This window comes from Triturus cristatus, chromosome 2_1 (genome assembly GCF_964204655.1).
Source record: "Triturus cristatus chromosome 2_1, aTriCri1.1, whole genome shotgun sequence".
NCBI classification, from domain to species: domain Eukaryota; kingdom Metazoa; phylum Chordata; class Amphibia; order Caudata; family Salamandridae; genus Triturus; species Triturus cristatus.
Genome location: NC_140581.1, coordinates 50,844,485 through 50,870,385, shown reverse-complemented (window position 1 = coordinate 50,870,385; position 25,901 = coordinate 50,844,485).

The window sequence follows — 25,901 nt, the reverse complement described above, 5'->3', positions numbered from 1 at the left end:
CAAATATCACCCAGATGTAGCCCAAGTATAGCCCAATGACAGAATGTCCCAGAGTGTTCTAAAGAACAACTAGAGCGCTAACAGTCTTACTTATGACAAAAGTATGGCACACCTGAAGCCATTTTGATTGGAATAAAGTGGTAACTCTTAAAACATTTAATTTAAATGGAACAAAGTGAGGGGGTTCATTTTGCCATATAAAGTATGATTAGTGCTGCAGAAAGAAAAATGAGGGCAAATTTTGAGTGACTTCTCAAATCCTCTTCTATTTTATTAAAACAATTCTGACACGCAGACTGAAACATGCACTTTCAAGACAAGCAGCAGACTTCCCTGGTGAGCAGTAGCTTTACTACAGTGATGTAATTAGCAACTAGAGTGCTAACACTCTGAATTTATGGCAAATGTGTGACACATCTGAATGCCTTCTTGATGGAATCAATGTAAAAAACTGAAAGTGTTTCCTACTGAGGAGACTGTAGTAAATGAGGAAATTAGGAAACTTCATAACAAATTAGTCTCACAAGATGGCCACCAGAGACAAAAGAGCCCAAATGTAGCACAAATATCACCCAGATGTAGCCCAACTATAGCTCAATGACAGAATGTCCCAGAGTGTTCTTAAGAACAACTAGAGTCCTTACTGTCTTACTTATGACAAAAGTATGGCACACCTGAAGCCATCTTGATTGGAATAAACTGGTAACACTTAAAACATTTAATTTAAAAAGGCACACAATGAGGGTTCATTTGGCCATAGAAATTATGATTAGTGCTGAAGAAAAAAAAACTGAGGGCACATTTTTAGTGACTTCTCAAATCCTCTTCTATTTCATAAAACAATTCTGACATGCAGACTGAAACATGCACTTTCAATACAAGCAGCAGACTTCCCTGGTGAGCAGTAGCTTTACTACAGTGATGTAATGAGCAACTAGAGTGCTAACATTCTGAAGTTATGGCAAATGTGTGACACATCTGAATGCCTTCTTGATTTTATCAAAGTAAAAAACTGAAAGTATTGCCTACTGAGGAGACTGTAGTAAATGAGGAAATTAGGAAACTTCATACCAAATAAATCTCCCAAGACGGCCACCAGAGACAAAAGAGCCCAAATGTAGCACAAATATCACCCAGATGTAGCCCAACTATAGCCCAATGACAGAATGTCCCAGAGTGTTCTTAAGAACAACTAGAGAGCTTACTGACTTACTTATGACAAAAGTATGGCACACCTGAAGCCATCTTGATTGGACTAAAGTGGTAACACTTAAAACATTTAATTTAAAAAGGCACAAAATGAGGGTTCATTTTGCCATAGAAATTTTGATTAGTGCTGAAGAAAAAAAACTGAGGGCACATTTTGAGTGACTTCTCAAATCCTCTTCTATTTAATTAATAAATTCTGACATGCAGACTGAAACATGCACTTTTAATATCAGCAGCAGACTTCCGTGGTGAGCAGTAGCTTTACCACAGTGATCTTAAGAGCAACTAGAGTGCTAACATTCAGAATTTATGGCAAATGTGTGACATATCTGAATACCTTCTTGATGGAATCAAAGAAAAAAACTGAAAGCATTTCCTACTGGTGAGACTACAGTAAATGAGGAAATTAGAAAACTTCATAACAAATAAATCTCCCAAAATGGCCACCAGAGACAAAAGTATGGCACACCTGAAGCCATCTTGATTGGAATATACTGGTAACACTTAAAACATTTAATTTAAAAAGGAACACAATGAGGGGGTTCATTTTTCCATAAAAATTATGATTAGTGCTGAAGAAAGAAAAATTAGGGCACATTTTGGGTGACTTCTCAAATCCTCTTCTATTTGATTAAATAATTCTGATATGCAGACTGAAACATGCACTTTTAATACCAGCAGCAGACTTCCGTGGTGAGCTGAAGCTTTACTTCAGTGGTCTAATGAGCAACTAGAGTGCTAACATTCAGAATTTATGGCAAATGTGTGACATATCTGAATACCTTCTTGATGGAATCAAAGTAAAAAACTGAAAGCATTTCCTACTGAGGAGACTGCAGTAAATGAGGAAATTAGGAAACTTCATAACAAATAAATCTCCCAAGATGGCCACCAGACACAAAAGAGCCTAAATGCAGCACAAATATCACCCAGATGTAGCCCACATGTAGCCCAATGACAGAAGTGTGCAAAACACTTATTTTTTGTGTATTTGCAGTTTTATATAGTGCAGACTTGTCAGGTATTGGAATGCTTTACATGAGCATTGGTTACATCACACAAGAACAAATTCATTTTGGTTGTAGACATGGGAAGTTTAAGTGATTTGACCAGCATCACAGAATGTCGAGCTGAAGCAAAAAGTCCAACCTGGTTCCTCAGTTGCAAAGTCTGCAGCTCTGGAAGTAGCACCACATCCTCTCCCCTAAGTGCAACATTTATTCAAGTGGTCAACTGGATAAAAAAACATAAAGATAACAAATAATTTAAAAGTTCGTTGTCGCTATTTGAGAACTCATAAAATATGTCCTCATTTCAGTTTTTTAGAGCACTAACCATAATTTTGATGCAAATAAGACCCTCTCATATATGTAATTTCTAAAGGAAATGCTCTAGGTATTACAGTTTTGATTACATCAAGATGGCGTCAGGCATTCCACACTTTTGTAATAAATATAGAATGTTAGCAATCTAGTTGTTCATTAGGATACTGTTGAGAGGCAGAGGCCAGGGGCACGGACTCTGAAAATTGAAGGCAGGTAGGAGGGTGCAGAGGCAACAATTTGACCACACTGGACAGGTAGGAAGGGCAGTGGCAGCACAACAGACTATGGAGGCCAGTGGAAAGGGGGCAGGGACAACAAACCAACATTACAGGACTGGCAAGAGAGGTTGTGGCAATATAATAAACCATTGTGGGCAGAAGGAAGAGGCAGTGGTAATACAACCATACATGCCAACAGACCCGATTCAGCCAGGAAACGCCCAATGTTTTTAAGCTCAAATGGGCTTTATTTGATCTGTCTCCTGTCTACAATCTCCTCTTTTTCAATGTATCTCAAAGGGGAAAATCAATACCCCAGTTTTTTTTTTTAAATCTCCCTCTTACCAAGTTCAAAATGTTCGCGAGTATGGTACATTGAAGGCAGGAGGAATTGGGGTAGGGACATGGACTTGGATAACAGAGGACAGGAGGGACATGGAGAGGTGCACCAAACTGACCCTACAGGGCGGGCATCAGGGTTTGCAGCAGCACAATACACCACACCGGGTATGTGGGACGGGAGTGCAGCACAACAATCCATAGAAAGCAATAGGGAGGGGAGAGAACCATGCACATGAACAACAGAGAACAGAGGGGAAAGGGCAATGGTAGCTAGCTGACCAAAATGGACAGACAGGAGAGAAAGCTGCAGCATAACAGACCATAAAGGGCAGGAGGGACGGATCAGGGGCATTTCAATGGAACAGATAAGCAAGGAGGGAGGGAATATGGGTCTGCACATGGAAACAGAGGGCTGGGGGCAAAGGGGCAGGGCAGGAGCAGCAAGATGACCATGGAGGTCAGGCAGGATGGGCACTAGAAACAAGACACACCATGGAGAGCAACAATGAGACTATGATGGCATCCACACAGATCATGGAGGGAAGGTGGGAGGGGGTCAGGGGCAGCTAGCTGACCACACAGGGAAGGTTGAAGGGGCCATGGCAGCACAGAAGACCATGCATGGCAAGCAGGAGGGTTTGTGGCAGCACAATGGCTATGATGGGCAAGAAGAAGGGTGCAGGGGCATGCACAAAGGACCATGGAGGATAGAAGGGAGTGTCAGGACCTTGGCACAGACAAGAGAGTTCAGGGGAAGGGGCCTCACAACAGACAGCGCGGGGCAGGCAGGAGGAGCAGTTGCAGCACAGCAGACCAGGGAGGGCAGAAGGGTGTGGCAGTAAAATGGACCATGGAGGACAGGAGGAAGGGGATAGTGGCATGGCATGTGGACTGGCAGGGTGGAGGTGGCAGGGACAGGTTACAGTCATCTGACAATGCTAGGCAGGTTGGAGGGGAGTGGCAGCTCAACAGAACACTCAGAGTAGGTAGGAGTGGCAGGTCCATGGAACATGGTGGGCAAAAAGGATGGGGCAGGGGCATGCACAAAGACATCGGAGGGCAGGGGGAAGGAGAATAGGGGCAGCAAGCTAAGCACAGAGGCTAAGCAGGAGGTCAATGATGGGCCATAGAATTGGGCAATGGAGGGCAGGAGGAGTGGACTGGTACATCATGCTAAATGGAGGGCAGTGGCAGCACATCAGACCATGCATGGCAGGAGGGAGGAGGATAGTCCATGGAATCAGACAACAGAGGATAGGGAGGAGGTGGAAGGGGCAGCAAGCTAACTGTTCAGGAAGGTGGGTATTAGGAACTTTATTGTTTTTAAAATGTGTGTCTGTGCGAACTACTTAAAATATGAACAAGTATGCAGCATAATCTCACTTTTATTCAGGAAGAAGAGGACGTTTGTGACTGGGACTCCGGGCTCACTTGGCAGAAACACCCCCTGACCCTCCACTAGGGGTGGGCGGAATTTGCGAAATTAACTTTCGCAAATTATCGCGAAAATGTGTAAAATTATCGCAAACAAGCGGAAATATCTCGAAGATGCGGAAGTTTTTTTCCGGCTTGTTCGCAAGATTTTCTGCATGGTTGCGGGTCGCCAACTTACCCAAGTGGTTGCTTGCGGGCGCGGCCATCTTGTTTTGAGATGTCTCGCGGTGCATGATCGCGAGAAGAAAGACGTGATCGCGCGACGCATGACGTCACTGCGGGCGCGAACTGTCGCGAGACAGCGCAAATGGCTAAAAACAATACAACATCTCATGGAGAACGCGACCGGATCAAGAAACCTTGTCGGCGAACGCAGGGATTCAGGTAAGGTGATCGTGCGCGCGCGAGAATGTATTATTTTACAGCGCGAGCAAGAAACAAATTATCGCCAAGCTGCGGAAACCGGAATTTTTGACATTTTCACGCTCTCCGCGGAACGCGAAAATGTCAAATTATCGCAATTTCCGCGAACGAAATTTTCGCCCAGGCCTACCCTCCACCCCCATCGCAAACTGTAATGCCCGTGAAAAGGGTAGGTGGACGCAGTGTTATATAGAACATAGTCCTGAGAGCACGATTGAAAATGAAAACTAGATATAGTATATGGTATAAACTATGCACCAAAAAGTGTGATATAAGATGAACCGGGCGTGAAATATAATATGCAATGCAATGTGCGCAATGACAGATTCATTGGAGAGCGCGAGATAGCACAGGCACTAGCGCGTGTTATGCGATATGCGCCTTGGAGTGTAATATGCACAGGGCAGTGTTGTGTAACCTAACTAGTCTCTTAAGTTGTAATATAAAATATGTACTGGGGAGTGTAACGTTGCATATGCACTATGACAAAGATATGGATCCCAGATTGTAATATGTATGGCATAGCGCTGTGCGTTATAACATAGGCATTGAGGAAGGCACGTTAGATGGGGCAATGTAACCCGTGTGAAGGCAAGTGTGGCATGACATATTCACGGGGTGGTGTTACAGTGCACATGGGCTAGAGAGTGTCATAGCATACGCACTAGCTGGTGGAATACAACACAGAGGTGTGTGGCACTCGGCGGGCACTGGTGGGTGTAACACAGCATTGGGCTTAGCCAGGAGCACGCTGTGACTCTCAAGTGATGTTCGTCTCCTTTCCAGAGAGTAAAATAAAAAGTATTACACATCTGGCGGTGGATGTGTGTTTTATTAACCGTAAGGGGGGTTTCTTGCATAGTTTGGTCAAATTTTTGTCGAATCCCCTTTGAATGGCTTGGTGTGCGTGTGTATAAAATGTGCCTGTCAATAGCTACCCATGTTTGTATAAATAAACGACAAGGGTGTCTACTTGGAGAGTTCCCACCGCGGGGGCGCCGGGATTAGGCACGGTAGGGCATCAGACATGTCAGAGCTTCACTAGTGGTGTAAATACATTCCACGTGGATTCATTGTATGCATAGTCACCTTTTAATGAATATCACGCAAATTGTCATGGTGATAGGTACGTACGGTTTGTCCAGCATGTCCTAGGTGTTTCTATAAATATATATATAAAAAAAATAATAAAAAACAAAGGCCTACCCCGGGGGATGGGGTCTCCAGAGCCATAAGTGGCCTGAGGAGGGGGGCAACGCAGCCCCCATCCTAAAGTTTTTTTTTAAAAAGGCCATGCCCCAGGGGTTGGGATACCCGGGGCCGATTAAGACCTCGGGAGGGGGGCCACGCGGCCCCCTTCCACATTTCTTTTTCTAAAACAAAAATTAGGGGGCAGGCCCTGGGGGATGGGGTCCCCAGGGCCAATTAATTAGAAAAAGAAGGGGGGCACACAGCCCCCCTTGCAGCACTCTGCAAACGCACCCCCTGGCGAGTTGTAAGTTGGGGAATTAATTCCCCTTCAATACTGAGGGTCCCTGAGGGTCAACTAGCCCAACAGGTATCTTCAGTATGCACCAATGGAGCTGCGTTGCAGACTGGTGTTCTGAGGCCACACACCTTTTTACACCTCTCTGCAATGGCGCTTACTGGACGTACCTAGTGGGCTATTTTGCCCCTAGGGACCCTCAAGATTCAAGGGGATATAATCTCCTAACTTAAAACGCCCACAAGGCGTGTTTACACAGTGGGGAAGGGAGGGGACGGGGTCCTGAGGTGACGTGTGCAAACACGCCCTATGGCATGTTTTAAGTTGGGGAAATAATTCCCCTTCAATCCTGAGGGGCCCTGGGGGCTAACTAGCCCACCAGGTGCTTCCAGTAAGCACCACTGCGCTGAGTTGGAGAGAGGTGGTCCAGGCCGTGCCACTTTTTACACCTCTCTGCAACGCATCTCTGTGGCACTTACTGGAAGTACCTAGTGGGCTAGTTGGACCCTAGGAACCATCAGGATTCTAATAAACTTAATCTCCCAAATAAAAACGGTCACAGGGCGTGTTTACACAGTTATGTTATGTTATGTTATTGAACTTTATAGAGCGCACGATTACCTTATGGTGTCCTGGCGATGAGCACTGATAACCTACGCTGAAAGAAACTAAAACTGAGAGAAGAACCATGTTTTAAGATTTTTCCTAAAAAAGCTGAAGTCAGAGGCATTTCTCAACATAAAAGGGAGTTTGTTCCAGATCTTTGATGCACCATGAACAAAACTCCTTCCTCCCCAGTTTATAATGCAAGGTGTTTTCACTAGCTTAGCCCCGGTAGATCTGAGCATTCTACAGGGAGTATACCAGAAAAACGTATTTTTGAAAAACTCGGGACCTAACCCGTTCAAGGCTCTAAACACTATGCACGAGGCTTTGAAACAAGCTCTCAAGTGGATAGGAAGCCAGTGCAGTTTCTTCAAATCTCCTTTGACTGACACAGTCCTGGGAGTCTAGGTCAGTAGTCTGGCAGCGGCGTTTTGAATAACCTGCAACCTATTTTGATGTTGTAGTTGCATATTGACATAAAGACCGTTACAATAGTCAAGACGCGATAATATAAGTGCAGTCACCACCATACGGAGACACCCCTCAGATAGGTATGACCTGATTTTTCTGATCATTCTGAGTACCATAGAACATCCTGATGTGACCTTGCTCACCTGGTCCCCCATGTTGAGTTTTTCATCAACCACCACTCCCAGGTTTTTAGCTTTCCTACAAGGTGTGGGGCAGAGACCAAGCGAGTCAGGCCACCAATCAGGTGTCCACATCCGAGGATTATTGCCAAACCGCAGCACTTCTGTCTTAGCTGAGTTCAGCTTAAGGCAGTTTGCCGACATCCACCTGGAAATGGATACCATGCATTCTGAAAAACGAGCGCCTGTTTCCTTTCCAACTCCCTCCATCACAGACAGCACAATTTACGTGTCGTCTGCATAGGAGGTGAGCTGAAACCCAAATGATCTAATAATGCCAGCCAGGGGTGCCACATAGATATTAAAAAGTGTAGGGCTGAGAGATGAGCCCTGTGGCACCCCGCATGGAAAAGAAAAAGGTTCAGAGGTGTCGCCATTTAATTCGACTATTTGTGATCTATCCTTCAGAAAGGAAACAAGCAGATTCCATGCTTGTCCTCCTATCCCGATCTCTGACAGCCGATTAAGCAGTACCTTATGATGCACGGTATCAAAGGCCGCGGATAGGTCCAAAAGGATCAACATCGTGTTCCCTCCTTTGTCCATCACCTCTCTAATCTCCTCGGTGGATTTGAGAAGCGCCAGCTCGGTGCTATGATGTGCTCTGAAGCCATATTGAGAGTGATCCAGGGAATTGTTCAACAGAAGAAAATCACTAAGTTGTCTGTGAATGGCTTTTTCGAGCATTTTAGCTGGGAAGGGAAGTCTGGAGATAGGACGGTAGTTAGTTGGATCTTTAGGGTCCAAAGATTGTTTTTTTAATAGTGGAAGCAGAGGAGTTAAGACCCTACAGGCAATATCTGCAATCTGCTTAATAATCCATGTAGGACAGGGATCACTAGGAGCACCGGATTTTATATTATTCATAAGTTTCATCGTGTCCTTTGTGTCCAAATGAAGAAAATGATCCAGGGTACTGACCGGAGGCGGGGAGATTTTGGTAGTAAAATCATTGTGATTTTTGTTAACCAAGTCTGACAGGGAAGAAAAGAGAGTTTCCACTTTTGACTTAAAGAATACGGCAACAGTATTGCAAAAGTCAGGGACAACAGGAACGTTAGGCGTCCAGGGATTTGATAATTTGATAACTGTTTTAAAAAGCTCCTTTGTGTCAGATTTCGCTTTCGTAATTTGTGATGAGAAGCATTCTTTCTTAGCTAACAAGAGGGATTGTTTATAATTCGCAATCGCTGATTTAAAATCGATTTTATCAGCCGTAGCATAGTTTTTTCGCCAGGATCTTTCGGCCCGTTTACATAATAATTTTTTATCCCTAAGCTCTCCTGAATACCAAGGAGCGGTGGGTAAGGCCCTTTTCGGTATCCATTTTCTGGGGGGTGCTGCGTGAAGACACGCATCTTTTAGCCAACTATTATACAAACACATTGCTACTTCAGGGTCATGCGAAGCTGTAGGCATTGAATCCATGAGGGAAGATTCAAGATGTTTGACATCGACTTTACCCCAAGCCCTGGTCGTAATCTCCTTCTTATATTTAGAGCCAATAGGTCCCCTCATAGCATACTTAAGTTCAAAAGTAACTATGAAATGATCAGACCAGGTAATCGGGAGGACGGAGATATTACCCAGGTCACAATTATTAGAAAACATCCCGTCTAGGGTATGTCCTTTCGTGTGGGTGGGAAAGGAGACCAGTAGCATTATTAAGCCTGGCTGTGTCTGGATCTTCCAAATTTTCCAAATGAAAATTAAAGTCTCCCAGCACAACAAATGTTTGTTGACTCAAGCCTTCTTCTAGTAATATATTCAACGAATTTAAAAAATCAATCTTCCCTCCAGGAGGGCGATAGATTAAAATCCCTTTAAAAGGTTTGTAGAGTGCGGAGAAGATATTAAAAGACAGAGCTTCGCATCCTTGATTGTAAACAGGTAGGAAGTGTGGGGTCAGTGAATCATGATATATCACTGCAAGCCCTCCGCCCCTTTTGTGAGTTCGGTCAAGGGAATAACAGCAGAAACCGACTGGAGTGGCTTTCACCAGGTCTGGACCCGAAGTACTGTCCAGCCAAGTCTCTGTAATAAATGCCAATTTGATATTATTGTCTTCCAAAAGAAGGGCGCATTCCACCAAGTGCTTAACAAGCGATCTGGCATTAAATAGGACATATTTCAGGTGATTGTCCCTTCCAATGTTTTTATCCACAACCTGAGCAGTTTCCCTATGTTTAATAGGTAGGTTAAGCAGCGTTGGAAGCGGGATCAAACACTCGCTACACATTGAAGTCCTGCCAGCTCTATCTGCAGCATTATTTGCTTCAGGAATAGTGCCCAGAGACAATTTGTGACAGTGTAAACCTTTATCTACATGATTCCACCTCTGTAGTTCCTCACCAGTATAAACGTAACTTCTACCTGGTGTAGGAGGGCCAGGGAGGACTGGCCCTTGGCCCGGCCCGGGCGCGGACGGGCACAGGCGGGCTTGCCTTAGGCGCGCCTTCGGCACCACAGCGGCGCGCCCGCTGCGCGCGTCCGCTGCATGGGCGCGACAGCGTGCTCCTAAAATACTCCCCCATGAACCACTAGACTGCTAAACGGCGGAAGTGGTGTCCTCTCCGGAGCGAGGCTCCGTGAAAGTGCAACTGCAGATAGCAGCAAACTCCCACTCCCCACTCCGAACGAGTTAAAAGATATAAAATACAGGTAAAACCAATAAGTTTGTTTTAAAAAAAAATAAGTTGCTCACAGTGATTTTCCAATTTTCAATTAGCGCCACCAGCGAGCATTGCACACAGCTTCGCTAGGCGATCAAATGCTGCGAGGGCGTGTCAGCGTGCTCCTAAAATACTCCCCCATGAACCACTAGACCGCTAAACGGTGGAAGTGGTGTTGTCCTCTCCGGAGCGAAGCTCCGTGAAAGTGCAAGTGCAGATAGCAGCAAACTCCCACTCCCCACTCCGAACAAGTTAAAATATATAAAATACAGGTAAAACCAATAAGTTTGTTTTTAAAAAGATAAGTTGCTCACAGTGATTTTCCAATTTCCAATTTTCAATTAGCGCCACCAGCGAGCATTGCACACAGTTTCGCTAGGCGATCAAGTGAAGGGAGGGGACGGAGCCTGAGGTGATGTGTGCAAACACGCCCTGTGGCGCGTTTTAAGTTAGGGGAATAATTCACCTTCAATCATGAGGGACCCTGGGGGCCAACTAGCCCACCAGGTGCTTCCAGTAAGCGCCACTGCGCTGCGCTGCGCTGCGTTGCAGAGAGGTGGTCTTGGCCATGCCCCTTTGTACATCTCTCTGCAACGCAGCTCTGTGGCGCTTACTGGAGGTACCTAGTGGGCTATTTGGACCCAAGGGACCCTCAGGATTCAAGGGGACTTAATCTCCCTACTTAAATCGGCCACAGGGCGTATTTACACAGTGGGGAAGGGAGGGGACGGGGCCTGAGGTGACGTGTGCAAACACGCCCTGTGGCACATTTTAAGAGGTCGTTTTAATCCTCCTGCCCAATTATATATTAGGGGCTTACAGACGAGGTCATGCTAATCACAGGGGGACCCCAACGCATAGTGTTCCCTAGTGTAGGTAGGTGTTTCACTGTATTCTAAGTGTCTTTTAACATAGCACTGGCTCTAGGACTGGTTAGTCAGACTCAGTTACCACCAGTATCCGTCTGAAAAAGTTGAGGGTACAGGATGATTTTGCAACAAGGCTTCTTTCTGCTCTTCTGTTTGTTCTTTCTGCACGTTATCCTTCTTCCTGCACTTTTCTTCATCTTTGAGGACATCTGTTGCTTCTTTCTGCATTTCTTTTTTTTCTTTCTGTGCGTTTTCTCTCCTTTCTTCACATGTCCTATCTCTGTAGGCATAGTTAGAAATTAACATTTTAAAAAAGCTTTGAAATTCACTGAAAAAACCATAGGTTTCAGGCACGTTATAGTTAGGAGTTAGCATTTAGAAAACCTTAGAAATTCAGTGAAAAAACCATAGGTTTCAGGGGCGTTATAGTTAGCTGGACTTTTCACTCGTACAAAACCATTGAAATTCCCCCGTTATAGTTAGTTCAGCTAACTATAACTCGCACGCCCGTAATGCACTGCTGATGACGTCACATATTACATCACTCATGACATGGTCAGTGACATCACTCATGGCATCACTGATGACATCTCAAATGACATCACTGATGACATCACTGATGACATCATCCTTGTGATAGAGTGGCAGACTTCCTCTCACCCTAATATAACCTTTGATACACACATTCAAAAATAGAAACTAAAATGTTCAAAACAATGGACATACTAATACCAGTTACAACAACCTATTCAGTAATTCTAAGATCCACATACACATCCACTCATTCCCCAACAGTCCTTTACAGTCACTCATACATGTACTCACTCATCATATGTACTCATACAACTATACATCCTGTTACACAACGCCACTCATCCATAGAGTTACTCACACACATAGTCACTCATGCTAATAAAGAATCAAACATCCATTTACTTGCATATACAGTACCACACTTACTTCTACAGAAACTTACACATACTTAGTCTTTTAAACAATCACTTCTAGAAACACATACTTATTCATACAGGAACTCTTCCAATCTCTCACTCTCACATATACTCACTTATATACACCAATAGTCACACATACTAGTTTAAAACATATGTAGTTACTCATAAATACACTATTGAGACATTCACTCACTCACACACCCATACACACAATCATCCACCCATACAGTCCTGCACACATGCTGTCTTCAACACATACAAACAGTGAGTCACTCATTCATGCATCTATACACTACGGAATACCCCCCACCGAACCATACAGGCACCCATACTAATACTCAAAAAACCAACTAATAACCTATATAGACACTCATGTAGCTACTCACCAACCTATGCAGCCACTTATACACAAAGTGAGAGACCGATACAGATATTTACATATTTAAACATTACTCACTAAGCCATGTATTCACTAAGATACACTTAATTAGTCAGTTATACAATCATTTTTTTTTTTAAATCTTCCATTTAGACACGAATATACCCATTTATTCTTCCATCGACCTTGAGATATACATATTTAAAACATATTTAATTTTCAGAAAAACACATATTCACTGGATGATGTCATCAGTGATGTCATCAGTGATTTCATTTGAGATGTCATCAGTGATGTCACTGACCATGTCATGAGTGATGCAATATTTGACGTCATCAGCAGTGCATTGCGGGCGCGCGAGTTATAGTTAGCTGAACTAACTATATCGGGGGAATTTCAATGGTTTTGTTCGAGTGAAAAGTCCAGCTAACTATAACGCCCCTGAAACCTATGGTTTTTTCAGTGCATTTCTAAGGTTTTTTAAATGCTAATTCCTAACTATAACGTGCCTGATATCTATATTTTTTTAGTGAATTTCTAAGGTTTTTAAAATGCTAATTTCTATCTATAACGTGCCTTAAACCTATTTTTTTTTCAGCGAAATTCAATGTTTTTTTAATGCTAACTTCTAATTATAATGTTCATTTAACCTATAGTTTTTTCTGACACTCAAGAAGGACACAACACCTACTGCCATAACCCTCAGGACCTCCCCCCGTACAACCCCACTCCCTACTACCACCAAGGCAGTGCAGAACAGAACAGCATACCCTCCAAAAACGGCATGGTCCCTGAGCCATATAATAGCTCAATGTTGGGAAATGTGGCAATCGTTTTTTCAGTAAATTTGAATTTTTATTTTACATAATAATTTCTAACTTTAATCTTCCTGAGACCTATGTTTTTTTTTTAATTTCAAAGGTTATTTAAATACTAATTTCTAATTATAATATTCATAAAACCTCAGTAATTTTGAAAAAATTTGATATTTTGTAACTTTAATATCCTAAAAATTGTTTTTGTATTTTTTATATTTGTTATTTAATGTCTTCTTGTTTTTTAAATATTAACCCCTTCCCTGCTCATGACGGAACCACTCCGTCATGAGCCACGGGCGCCGTGTGCTCATGACGGAGTGGTTCCGTCATGCTGCAGCCGTTGGTGGCCGCTCCGCCCACGCGGCGCTGATTCCCCGCCTGTGCGGGCGATTAGCACGAGTGGGCAGAGTCGTGACGGAACCACTCCGTCATGAGCACAGCGCGCCCGTGGCTCATGACGGAGTGGTTCCGTCATGGGAATGGCGGCGCCGCGCTGCCCCCAAACCCCCCAGCGCCGTGGCAAAATTTGTGCCGCGGCGAAGGGGTTAAACAACTACATACAGTATGAAAGGGAGCCCAGCCCAGAACCACATCTGAAGACCTACACATGTCATAGATCTACTGATCAGCCAGCTCCGACACCCAAGAACGCCACAACACCCACCCCCACCCCCAGGATCCCCCCTCTTCCACCGAGGCAGCGCAGAACAAGACAGCGAACGTTCCGAAAACGCCATGGCCCCTCAGCCACACAATAGCTGAATATTGGGACAGGTGTGAACAAACTATATGTGAAGGAAGCAATTCACCCATGAATAACAATGCACACAATGCAAAGTGTAGCGGTGATGTGCTGGACACATCTCAGTATATAGAACACACACCTCTCCATGTGCACAAATACTATTGGTGCTTGTAGTGTTGTGGACAGTGGACCCAACCATGTTACGTCAAACACTAGGGACGATCTCAGTCATGTAACTGTATTGTTTCCCCTGTAAGCATAAGCATAACCGGAGTGGGCTGGTCCGACGTACGCCACTTCAGCGTAGGAGTGTGAATAAATAGGCCAGGGCTCTGGGCGTAGTTCACTTGTGAACTGTGAAGACCAACGACTGTGCCAGAGCGGCGGGCCTCACCCTGCCACGAGGCTGCCGCCCTAACCGCGGGTCTCCTAGACACAGGCCCCCTGCGAACCCAGCGGCACAGCAAAGCAGACTTATGTCTGTACAGACTACTGCCTTCAATCTACACTGCGGACAGCAGGTCTCACAATTCAGATGGAGTAGCGATTGCAGATGACGCAGTGCAGTACGCCAGATACATTGCTCCCAGTGCGGCCCTCTCGGACCACACGTCATCACAGGGTGCACACACGCTGAGTACTTCAGGTGCCACTAACTCAGTGCACCACAAGTCATTGCCACGTGGCCTTACTGGGGCAGAATTCAAAAGACAAAAGACATTGGTCTGAATGCGGCCCTCCCGGATAACACATCATCGCAGGGTACGTACACGCTGAGTGCCACAGGTACTACAGTGCACAGCAAGTCATCGCCACGTGGCCTTACTGAGGCAGAATTCAATAGACAAAAGACAATGGTCCGAGTTCGGCCCACCCGGACAACGCATCATTGCAGGGTACGTACACACTGAGCGCCAAAGGTACTACTATCTCAGTGCACCACAAGTCATCGACACGTCGCCTTACTGAGGCAGAATTCAATAGACAAAAGACATTGGTCTGAGTGCGGCCCTCCTGGACAACGCATCATCGCAGGGTACGTACACGCTGAGCCCCAAAGGTACTACTAACTCAGTGCACCATAAGTCATCGAAAGGAAGAGTGAACAGTTTTATGTCGGCAGTGAGGCATACTATCACTCGAAAATCACCCAAAAATACTTATAATATAAAAAGAACAGAAGAATCGAAGTACATTAATGATTACAATCCAGTAATTTTGAAGATGTGGAATGCAAATATGGACATACAATATGTTGCAAATAACTCAATTACTGTTCCTCGCATACTATCCAAATAGAAGTCCATACCTGGAAAACATATGTCTATATGAAATACTGCAACATTATAGTTTTAGAAAATGTTTTTACAGAGAAAATAAATGAAGGGAAATATGCTGTAATTGGATCTGATGGATGTTTCCTAAAGAATGCCAAAGGAAATTTGATTAATCTCAGGAAATTAAGTTGTGATACTCCAGATAAGAGAGAGTTTTCTATTTAGCTCTTCTGCAACTCTTCAAACCTTGGAGGACTGAAATGGAATTACTTGGAGATTTTGACTGCTATGAAGATGCTTTCAAAGCATGTAAAGACATTGCTAACAGTGAGGCCCACCCGGACCACGCATCATCTCTGGGTGCGCACACGCTGAGTGCTTCAGGTGGCACTAACTCACTGCACCATAAGTCATCGCCACGTGGACTTATTCAGGCAGAATTCAACACAAGCCGCAACACATGGTGCCACTAACCCTGTTCAACACAAGCCGGCGACACGTGGTGCCACTAACCCTTTCAACACAAGCCAAACAATCCCACATGTGAAACTGTGTCCTGAGTCCTGAATGGCAGTGACCCCAAGTCTGTGACAGCGACCACAGCACCAGACTCCCTCTGATCAGTTAGGCATATTTCCATATGCAACCGGCGACACGTGGTGCCACTAACCCTGTACAACACAAGGCGCGACACATGGTGCCACTAACCCTGTTCAACACAAGCTGAACAATCCCACATGTGGAACTGTGTCCTGAGTCCTGAATGGCAGTGACCCCAAGTCCGTGGCAGCGACCACAGGCACCAGACTCCCTTTGATCAGTTAGGCATATTTCCATATGCAAGGCCAGCGACACGTGGTGCCACTAACCCTGTACAACACAAGGCGCGACACATGGTGTGTTGGACTTGGCCCTTTTGGCAGGTCTACCCCTAAAACATTTGCCTGTTCTTTGACCTGATCTTGATAGTTTTTGGCCTCTGCGCACTTTAGCACTGTGGCCCAGTGTAAAGTGCGTGCGCGCTCTGAGTGAGTGTGGTGATATTGGCCTGCCCTCCCATAGGAATGCATGGGGAAGATGTGTGTCCATGGTAATTCCTGGTATGAGAGGAGTGCAGGGGCGAGTTTAATATGTATGAGTTCGTGAGAATAAATGCTGCGAAGCGGTGTGCTCAGATTTATGGTGACTGGTGGAGAAGTGCCACTTTTAGAAGTTGGCATTTCTGTGTGCTATGTGTCTGCCTGCCTGATGTGGAGTGCATGTATTTATTTTATTTATTTGCATGTTTGTACCGCGCTCGAATCGACTTCCAGAGGAGTATCTCCGCGCCCTTTGTATGGCTTGTGAGTGACAGGAGCTGAGGGGTGTGGGTGTCTCCAGGAGACAAGGTGAGTCAGAAGAGTCAGCCCAGTGGTGAATAGAGTGATCTGCATCTAGATGGGAGGGAGGAGTTGCACCTGGGACCTGAATAGGGCTCTGCCGTCCATCCACAATGCTGGCTCCACCCCCTGTGGTGCGTCTGAGCACTGAGCCCCCACTGGACAAAGGGGAGAGGAGCTGAGCAAAACAAAGTGCTCCAAATCTCCCCTAAACCAGTTGCATCTGGGTTTTCCCAGCCCTGTGCCTACACACAACAAAATGGGATATAAATATAGGGGCTGTGACCCAATGAAGATGTTCTGTTTTGCTATACCTGACTTGGGGGGCCTGCTGCTGCTGCTGGGATCCAGGAGGAACTGCCACGAGGAACTGTATGCTGTCCTGCCTGGGTTAACTTGATTCTTTCTGAAAAGTGCTACATCCTTATTGCTGAGAAACACTGTGCTTCTTGGGAGCAGCGCTTAAATTTTGTCCAGCTTGCCCCTCTGACATTTTGCTGAATTGTGGGCCCTAGCGCTTAGAGGGCACTTCTATTTTGAATTTGCAGCACTGAGAGGCTGCCTGGGGAATCCCCCGCATTTCACCATCTTGCGGGAGCCCACCCCGCGTTATCACTGCATTGGTGTTCTTAAAACTTGCGTGAGCCTACCCCACATTCTGAATGTCACTGAAAGCGGGAGCCTACCCCGCTGATTATTGCTTACTTTTGCGGGAGCCCACCCCGCACTGAGGAGCCGCCGCAGGAATCACCACCGCGGCCCGGAAGTGAGGCACAGTGCCGCCTGACTGAAGGTGGGGCCTCATGACGGAAGCAGGAAGAGGAAGTTGCCGGCTGGCGAGGACGTCCCGGTGCAGGAGGAAGAAACCGGCAAGTCTGTGTGGGGCTCTCGTGAGCTGTGAGAGCCCTGCCCGCCGTCCAGAGGAACCCCATTGAAGGGAGGGCTCAACAAAGCCTTCTAGGACCAAAAGCGGCACCAGAGGAAGACGAGCAGTCAGACCAGAGGAGTTCCCGCAACAGCCCAGTGAGTGGCGCTCGAAGGTGGGCATGGTTGGTGCCAGGGCAAGAATTCTTTTTGGGCCGAGTTGAGGCCCAGCGCAAAAGTCCTGATGTGAGGGGACTAAGCAGGAGCCATCGTTGGTGCTCCTCGGGCACAGTGGAATTAGTGCTTGTTTTATTTTTCCAGAGAGAAGCCCCGTAAGGAGAGGCTCCACAGCTGCTGCGGCGCTGCAAAGCTAGGGGCAATTCTGTTTTCATTATTGTAGTCCCGGAGTGGGACTTGGGGTAATTTGGTATTTAACAGTCCCAGAGTGAGGCTGCAGTGGCACTCTGGTGCCCGGGCTCATTCCCCAGTAGCCCTATGAGCGCACAGGCAGCTGCAAAGTTTGGGCACATATATTTCGTTTAGAGTCCCAGAGAGGGGCTCAGGGGGCACGCTGGTGCCCGTGCTCATTTTCACAGCTGCCCTGCAATTAGTGGGCAGCTGCCACGTTTAGGCCTGCGCAATTGCGCACTTTGCTTCTGCTGCTTTGGCAGCCAGCCCTGACTTTGCAGGACAAAGGGCATTTGAGCCCCTGTGAGAGGCCAGTTGGCCTGGGGCCAGGTTCAGTGCATTGTGCCCCCGATTGGGGCACACTGTGATCATGCTAATTATTGCCTAAGGTGGTTAGCTTTGCGATGCCCATTGCATCTTGTGATTTGATACTTCAGGTGATTTATGTTTAGGAGATTGACACCTAAGGTGTTTTTTTTATGCCTGATGAGATCCCTGCGTAATATGATTTGTGCATTCTATGGTTAATGTTGCAGTATCTGATGCTACGTTCCTAATTTTGCCAGAGGTTACTGGTTGTGCTCTACATTTACTACTTGTGCTACAATTGCTGGTTGTGTTTTATATTTGCATCTACTTACCTTTTCTGATGGTTCTGATCTGGGCCCAATTGGCCTGGTCCTGTATATAATTCCCCCGTAAATACTGCCTAGTGCCAGTTGGCACAGTGTATCTTGTGTGATTATGATCTAATGTGTTTTTATAATACAAAGGCTTTTTTTTAATATAACTTTGTGTGGAGTCCTTTTGTGGTTTGCCTAGTGAGTTTGCCTCTATGTGTGTGTGTTTCGCAAATGCTTTACACATTGCCTGAGGGATAAGCCTGACTGCTCGTGCCAAGCTACAAAGGGGTGAGCAGGGGTTATCTTTGGTGTGTAACTCCCTTGCCCTGACTAGAGTGGTGGTCTCTGCCTGGCTTTGGCGCAAGCCTTAGCCAACCAGAGATCCCATTTCTAACATGGTGCCACCGACCCAGTTCAACACAAGCCGATCCCACATGTGGAACTGTGTCCCGAGTCCTGAATGGCAGTGACCCCAAGTCCGTGGCAGCGACCACAGGCACCAGACTCCCTTTGATCAGTTAGGCATATTTCCATATGCAACTGGCGACACGTGGTGCCACTAACCCTGTTCATGTCTATGTCAGGGCTGGGACCCGATACCTTTAGTCTTTATTGTGGCATGTTGATGGGTCTGGAGTTTGATTTCCCAGAACCCTTATAGGGCTTTTACCCAATGGGAGAGATGTTAGGATTGATTCATTAGGACTGTCTGGGCTGGCGTCACTTCATTAAAGAAGATCGACACTATCCGTGCATAGTTGCGATGACAACATTATTCCCCATATGCAGTACGACGCGCATGCATGGGTGAGCAGCTCTCCCCGGCTACGCATGCGCGTCGGGAGCCCGTACCTGTGCAAGCGCCCTGTCACGCCGAGGGATCTTCGTCCCGGAAGCAGGCGCCGCCAGGGTTTCTCCATTTGGACTATTTAGTCAGAGCCTTGCCCCCTGGGAACTCATTGGGGGAGACGTATGGACGGGGCAGGTACTCTGCAGCCCGCACTCGGACATTATTGTAAGTTAAGCAGAGGGTGCTTGAGGAAGAGGCATTCCGAGCGATTAGAGCTCGGCTCGCGCACAGCCCTTGTAGATTTGGGCTCTGTTGTTTATGCTCTCTTTCAAAATTACTCTCTATTACAGTCCGATTGGGTGCGGGGGTCCACAGTCTCTGCTCTCAGCAGGGACTCTCCTGATAACGCTGGGTAAGGATACTCTATTGGCATTGCTTCCCTATTTGTAAGTCCTGTGAGATAACGTTTACCATACGGGAACAGGTAGCCATACATGACTTATCCTATGTAGAATCATACTGTGGTCAAGGGTACTGTATATCATTTAGACACCCTGGTCCTCCATCTGACATGAAGTGTGTCTGCTAGACCGGCTACATTGTAGGATAAAGTATTTATGGGCAAGCACACATCGGAGAGGGTTTCTTTCTTTCTTTTAGAGTGGCTAAATCCCGGTAGGGAATAAATGGTACATGGGTAACTTTTGGGATGTCCCGAAGTTCTGACTTGTGTGTCTTTTATGGTGGCAGGTCGTGCACACGATTGTGGCACGTTTTGTGGCATCAAGTTGTACTGATACACATACTGCTCATAATTTATTCTGTGTTTCTACCCTAGGTATCCATCAGGAGGATATGCAATTTACTGCCACCCTGTATGGGAAGCAGGGAACTGGCTCACCCTGACTGATCATGAGGGTATCTGTTTTTTATCACTCACTTCACGTGCACTTCACTGTATTTTGTTTTTGATCCTGAAGAAGCGCCTATGACCCTTGTGGCACCAGTGGCGCGAAACATGTCGATCCATTACACGCATATCTATGCCTGTAAGGGTAACTGTTTACCCATGGGGTTCTAATGTGTTTTTATGGGGACTATTCCCGTTTTGAATTTTTGGCCTTAGCAACCCCTGATCAAATTTTATTTAAATTTGCACGCACCTTTCAGCCCTCTTTATTTGGACCCACACCCCACATACCCTCAGGCACCATCCGGCATTGACTTTAAAAGAGCTCCGCCAAAGTGACCCTTCAGGGGACCCGTTGGGCATTGCATCGCCGGGCCCGACGAGGAGCCAATGCCCGATGATGAAGTATGACATCCTGCGGGGTGTGTGAGGGCAACAGGAGACAAGACTTGTTCTTTCTCCTTTTTAGGGGGTCCCCTCTATACCTAGGTCTTTTTCTTCACTCTTGCTTTTTCTTGGTGAGGACTATTGGTCGACATCCGGTAGCCAGCCTTTAGGAACAGTGTCCGTTTTGTTTGTTTAAGTACTATGAAAGAGGAGCATGGACACTGGACCGTAACTTGCTCCTCGGTCCCCCCTCTTTTTTTGATTTAGCAGTAGCACAGCGGTTCAGCTGAGGGACCTATGTCTTTCCTATCCCTTCTATTTCTCTTTTTATTTCTCTTTCACACACAAGCCCGTACCAACCTTTGTACCGGGTCATTTTCTGTAACCCCACTGTGATGCCTATGTCAGGGCTGGGACCCGATACCTTTAGTCTTTATTGTGGCATGTTGATGGGTCTGGGTTTGATTTCCCAGAACCCTTATTGGGCTTTTACCCGATGGGAGAGATGTTAGGATTGATTCATTAGGATTGTCTGGGCTGGCGTCACTTCATTAAAGAAGATCGACACTATCCGTGCATAGTTGCGATGACAACATTATTCCCCATATGCAGTACGACGCGCATGCGTGGGTGAGCAGCTCCTCCCGGCTACGCATGCGCGTCGGGAGCCCTACCTGCGGAAGCGCCCTGTCACGCCGAGGGATCTTCGTCCCGGAAGCAGGCGCCGCCCGGGTTTCTCCATTTGGACTATTTAGTAAGAGTCTTGCCCCCTGGGAACTCATTGGGGGAGACGTATGGATGGGGCAGGTACTCGGCAGCCCGCACTCGGACACTATTGTAAGTTAAGCAGAGGGTGCTTGAGGAAGAGGCATTCCGAGCGATTAGAGCTCGGCTCGCGCACAGCCCTTGTAGTTTTTGGGCTCTGTTGTTTATGCTCTCTTTCAATATTACTCTCTATTACAGTCCGATTGGATGCGGGGGTCCACCCTCTCTGGCCTCAGCAGGGACTCTCCTGATAATGCTGGGTAAGGATTCTCTATTAGAATTGCTTTCCTATTTGTAAGTCCTGTGAGATAACGTTTACCATACGGGAACAGGTAGCCATACATGACTTATCCTATGTAGAATCATACTGTGGTCAAGGGTACTGTATATCATTTAGACACCCTGGTCCTCCATCTGACATGAAGGGTGTCTGCTAGACCGGTTACATTGTAGGATAAAGTATTTATGGGCACGCACACATCGGAGAGGGTTTCTTTCTTTCTTTTAGAGTGGCTAAATACCGGTAGGGGATAAATGGTACATGGGTAACTTTTTGGATGTCCCGAAGTTCTGACTTGTTTGTCTTTTATGGTGGCAGGTCGTGCACACGATTGTGGCACGTTTTGTGGCATCAAGTTGTACTGATACACATACTGCTCATAATTTATTCTGTGTTTCTACCCTAGGTATCCAGCAGGAGGAAATGCAATTTACTGCCACCCTGTATTGGAAGCAGGGAACTGGCTCACCCTGACTGATCATGAGGGTATATGTTTTTTATCACTCACTTCACGTGCACTTCACTGTATTTTGTTTTTGATCCTGAAGAAGCGCCTATGACCCTTGTGGCACCAGTGGCGCAAAACATGTTGATCCATTACACGCATATCTATGACTGTAAGGGTAACTGTTTACCCATGGGGTTCTAATGTGTTTTTATGGGGACTATTCCCGTTTTGAATTTTTGGCCTTAGCAACCCCTGATCAAATTTTATTTAAATTTGCACGCACCTTTCAGCCCTCTTTATTTGGACCCACACCCCACATACACTCAGGCACCATCCGGCATTTACTTTAAAAGAGCTCCGCCAAAGTGACCCTTCGGGGGACCCATTGGGCATTGCACCGCCGGGCCCGACGAGGAGCCAATGCCCGATGATGAAGCATGACAGCTGATGTGGTCTCTACCATTGATGACTCAGGACTCAGTGACATATGTGGGATCTGCCGAGCCTCGAAGAAGCTGATGTGGTCTCCGTTATTCATGACTCAGGACTCAGCAATATCGATGAGATCTGCCGGGGCGTGGGGCTTTAACGGGCATGTGGAGTGCCCTCTGATACACATTCCGGTGGCAGCAGGTAATTATTTGGTCATGGATGCGCAGAGGTGGCAGTATCTCTCTCTCTCTCTTTCTCTCGCTCTCTCTTCCCTCTCTTTACTCTCTCTCTCACTCTCTTCCTTCCTTTCCTTCTCTTTCTCTAACGCCCTTTCTTTCCTTCCCTCTCTTTTTCACTCTGGCTTTTTTTTCCTTCCCTGTGTCTCGCTCCTTTGATATGCGCAGTACACACATCCTTATTTTGTGCTTTACTTTCCAGGCTGTGTTGTCGACATTCATGGTCCCGACAGGAGTCTTCCGCCTTGTTGTTTTGTATTCATTTTGTTAAATTTACTTTATCCTTTATATATACATTTACTAAAAAATGAAGTTTGAAGAAGAAAATAAAATAAAATTCAATAAAGTTTTTGGTTGTTACCTAAGTGCTGTGTGACTCTTTCTCGTTCTTATTACTGTTATTTGGTGGTGCCCACAAGGGCCGTAGCAGTCGATGTTGTAAAGTGGCATGTACCACCTCCAAACGGCAGTGTCACGGTGTGATTGGAATGACGCAGGACATGCGTGAATAGCCATTACAAAGGTGTGCCGTAGGAGTGCACGGGCTACAACAGCGCAGCGCACAAAATGTCATTTGAGATGTCATCAGTGATGTCATGAGTGATGTCACTGACCATGTCATGAGTGATGTAATATGTGACGTCATCAGCAGTGCATTGCGGGCGCGCGAGTTATAGTTAGCTGAACTAACTATAACTGGGGAATTTCAATGGTTTTATACAAGTGAAAAGTCCAGCTAACTATAACACCCCTGAAACCTATGGTTTTTTCAGTGAATTTCTGAGGTTTTTTAAATGCTAATTCCTAACTATAACGTGCCTGAAACCTATGTTTTTTTCTGTGAATTTCAAAGGTTTTTTAAATGCTAATTTCTAACTATGCCTACAGAGATAGGACATGTGAAGAAAGAAGAAAAAATGCACAGAAAGAAAAAAAAGAAGTGCAGAAAAAAGCAACAGAAGTCCTCAAAGACGAAGAAAAGTGTAGGAAGAAGGATAACGTGCAGAAAGAACAAAAAGAAGAGCAGAAAGAAGCCTTGTTGCAAAATCATCCTGTACCCTCAACTTTTTCAGACGGATACTGGTGGTAACTGAGCCTGACTAACCAGTCCTAGAGCCAGTGCTATGTTAAAAGACACTTAGAATACAGTGAAAACACCTACATACAACATTATGCTTTGGGGTCCACCTGTGATTAGCATGACCTCCTCTGTAAGCCCCTAGTATATAATAGGGCAGGGGGATTAAAACTACCTCTTAAAACAGGCCACAGGGCGTTTTTGCACACGTTAACTCAGGCCCCGTCCCCTCCCTTCACCACTGTGTAAACACGGCCTGTGTCCGTTTTTAGTTGGGAGATTAAGTTCATTTGAATCCTGAGGGTCCCTAGGATCCAACTAGCCCACTAGGTACCTCCAGTAAGTGCCACAGAGCTGCGTTGCAGAGAGGTGTAAAAAGTGGCACGGCCTGGACCCCCTCTCTGCAATGCAGCTCAGTGGCGCTTACTGGAAGCACTTGGTGGGCTAGTTAGCCCCCAGGGGCCCTCAGTATTGAAGGGAAATTATATCCCCAATTTAAAACGTGCCATAGTGCGTGTTTGCACACGTCACCTCAGGCCCCGTCCCCTCCCTTCACCACTGTGTAAACGCGCCCTGTGGCTGTTCTAAGTTGAGAGATTAAGTCCCCTTGAATCCTAAGGGTCCCTTGGGTCAAACTAGACCACTAGGTACCTCCAGTAAGCGCCACAGAGCTGCGTTGCAGAGAGGTGTAAAAAGGGGCTTGGCCTCAGAACACCTGTCTGCAGCGCAGCTCCCTGGCGCATACTGGAGATGCCTGTTGGGCTAGTTGGCCCTCAGGGACCCTCAGTATTGAAGAGGAAATTATTCCCCAACTTACAACTCGCCAGGGGGCGCGTTTTCAGAGTGCTGCAAGGAGGGGGCGTGGCCTCCGGCACGATGCCTGTCTTTTATTTATTTTAATTTTTTAAGAAGGGGGGCTGTGTGGTTCCCCTTCTTATTCTAATTTATTGGCCCTGATGACCCCATCCCCAGGGCCTGTCTCCTAATTATATTTTTTTGACCCCAATCCCCAGGGCCGGCCACTGTTTTTTATTATTTTAAAAAACATATATATTTATAGACACACCTAGGACATGCTGGACAAACCGTACGTACCTATCACCATGACGATTTGCGTGATATTCCTTAAAAGGCGACTATGCATACAATGAATCCACGTGGAATGTATTTACACCACTGGTGAAGCTCTGACATGTCTGATGCCCTACCGTGCCTAATCCCGGTAGACACCCTTGTCGTTTATTTATACAAACATGGGTAGCTATTGACGGGCACATTTAATACACATGCACACCAAGCCATTCAAAGGGGATTCGACAAAAATTCAACCAAAACTATGCAAGAAACCCCCCTCACGGTTAATAAAACACACATCCACTGCCGGATGTGTAATACTTTTTATTTTACTCTCTGGAAAGGGGACGAACATCACTTGAGAGTCACAGCGCGCTCCTGGCAGAGCCCAATGATGTGTTACACCCACCATTGCCTGCTGAGTGCCACACACCTCTGTGTTGTATTCCACTAGCTAGTGCGTATGCTATGACACTCTCTAGCCCATGTGCACTGTAACACCACCCCGTGAATATGTCATGCCACACTTCTCTTTGCACGGGTTATATTGCCCCATCTAACGTGCCTTCCTGGATGCCTATGTTATAACGCACAGTGCTATGCCATACATATTACAATCTGGGATCCATATCTTTGTCACAGTGCATATGCAACGTTACACTCCCCAGCACATATTTTATATTGCAACTTTAGAGACTAGTTAGGTTACACAACACTGCCCTGTGCATATTACACTCCAAGGCGCATATCGCATAGCACGCGCTAGTGCCTGTGCTATGTCGCGCTCTCCAATGAATCTGTCATTGCACACAATGTATTGC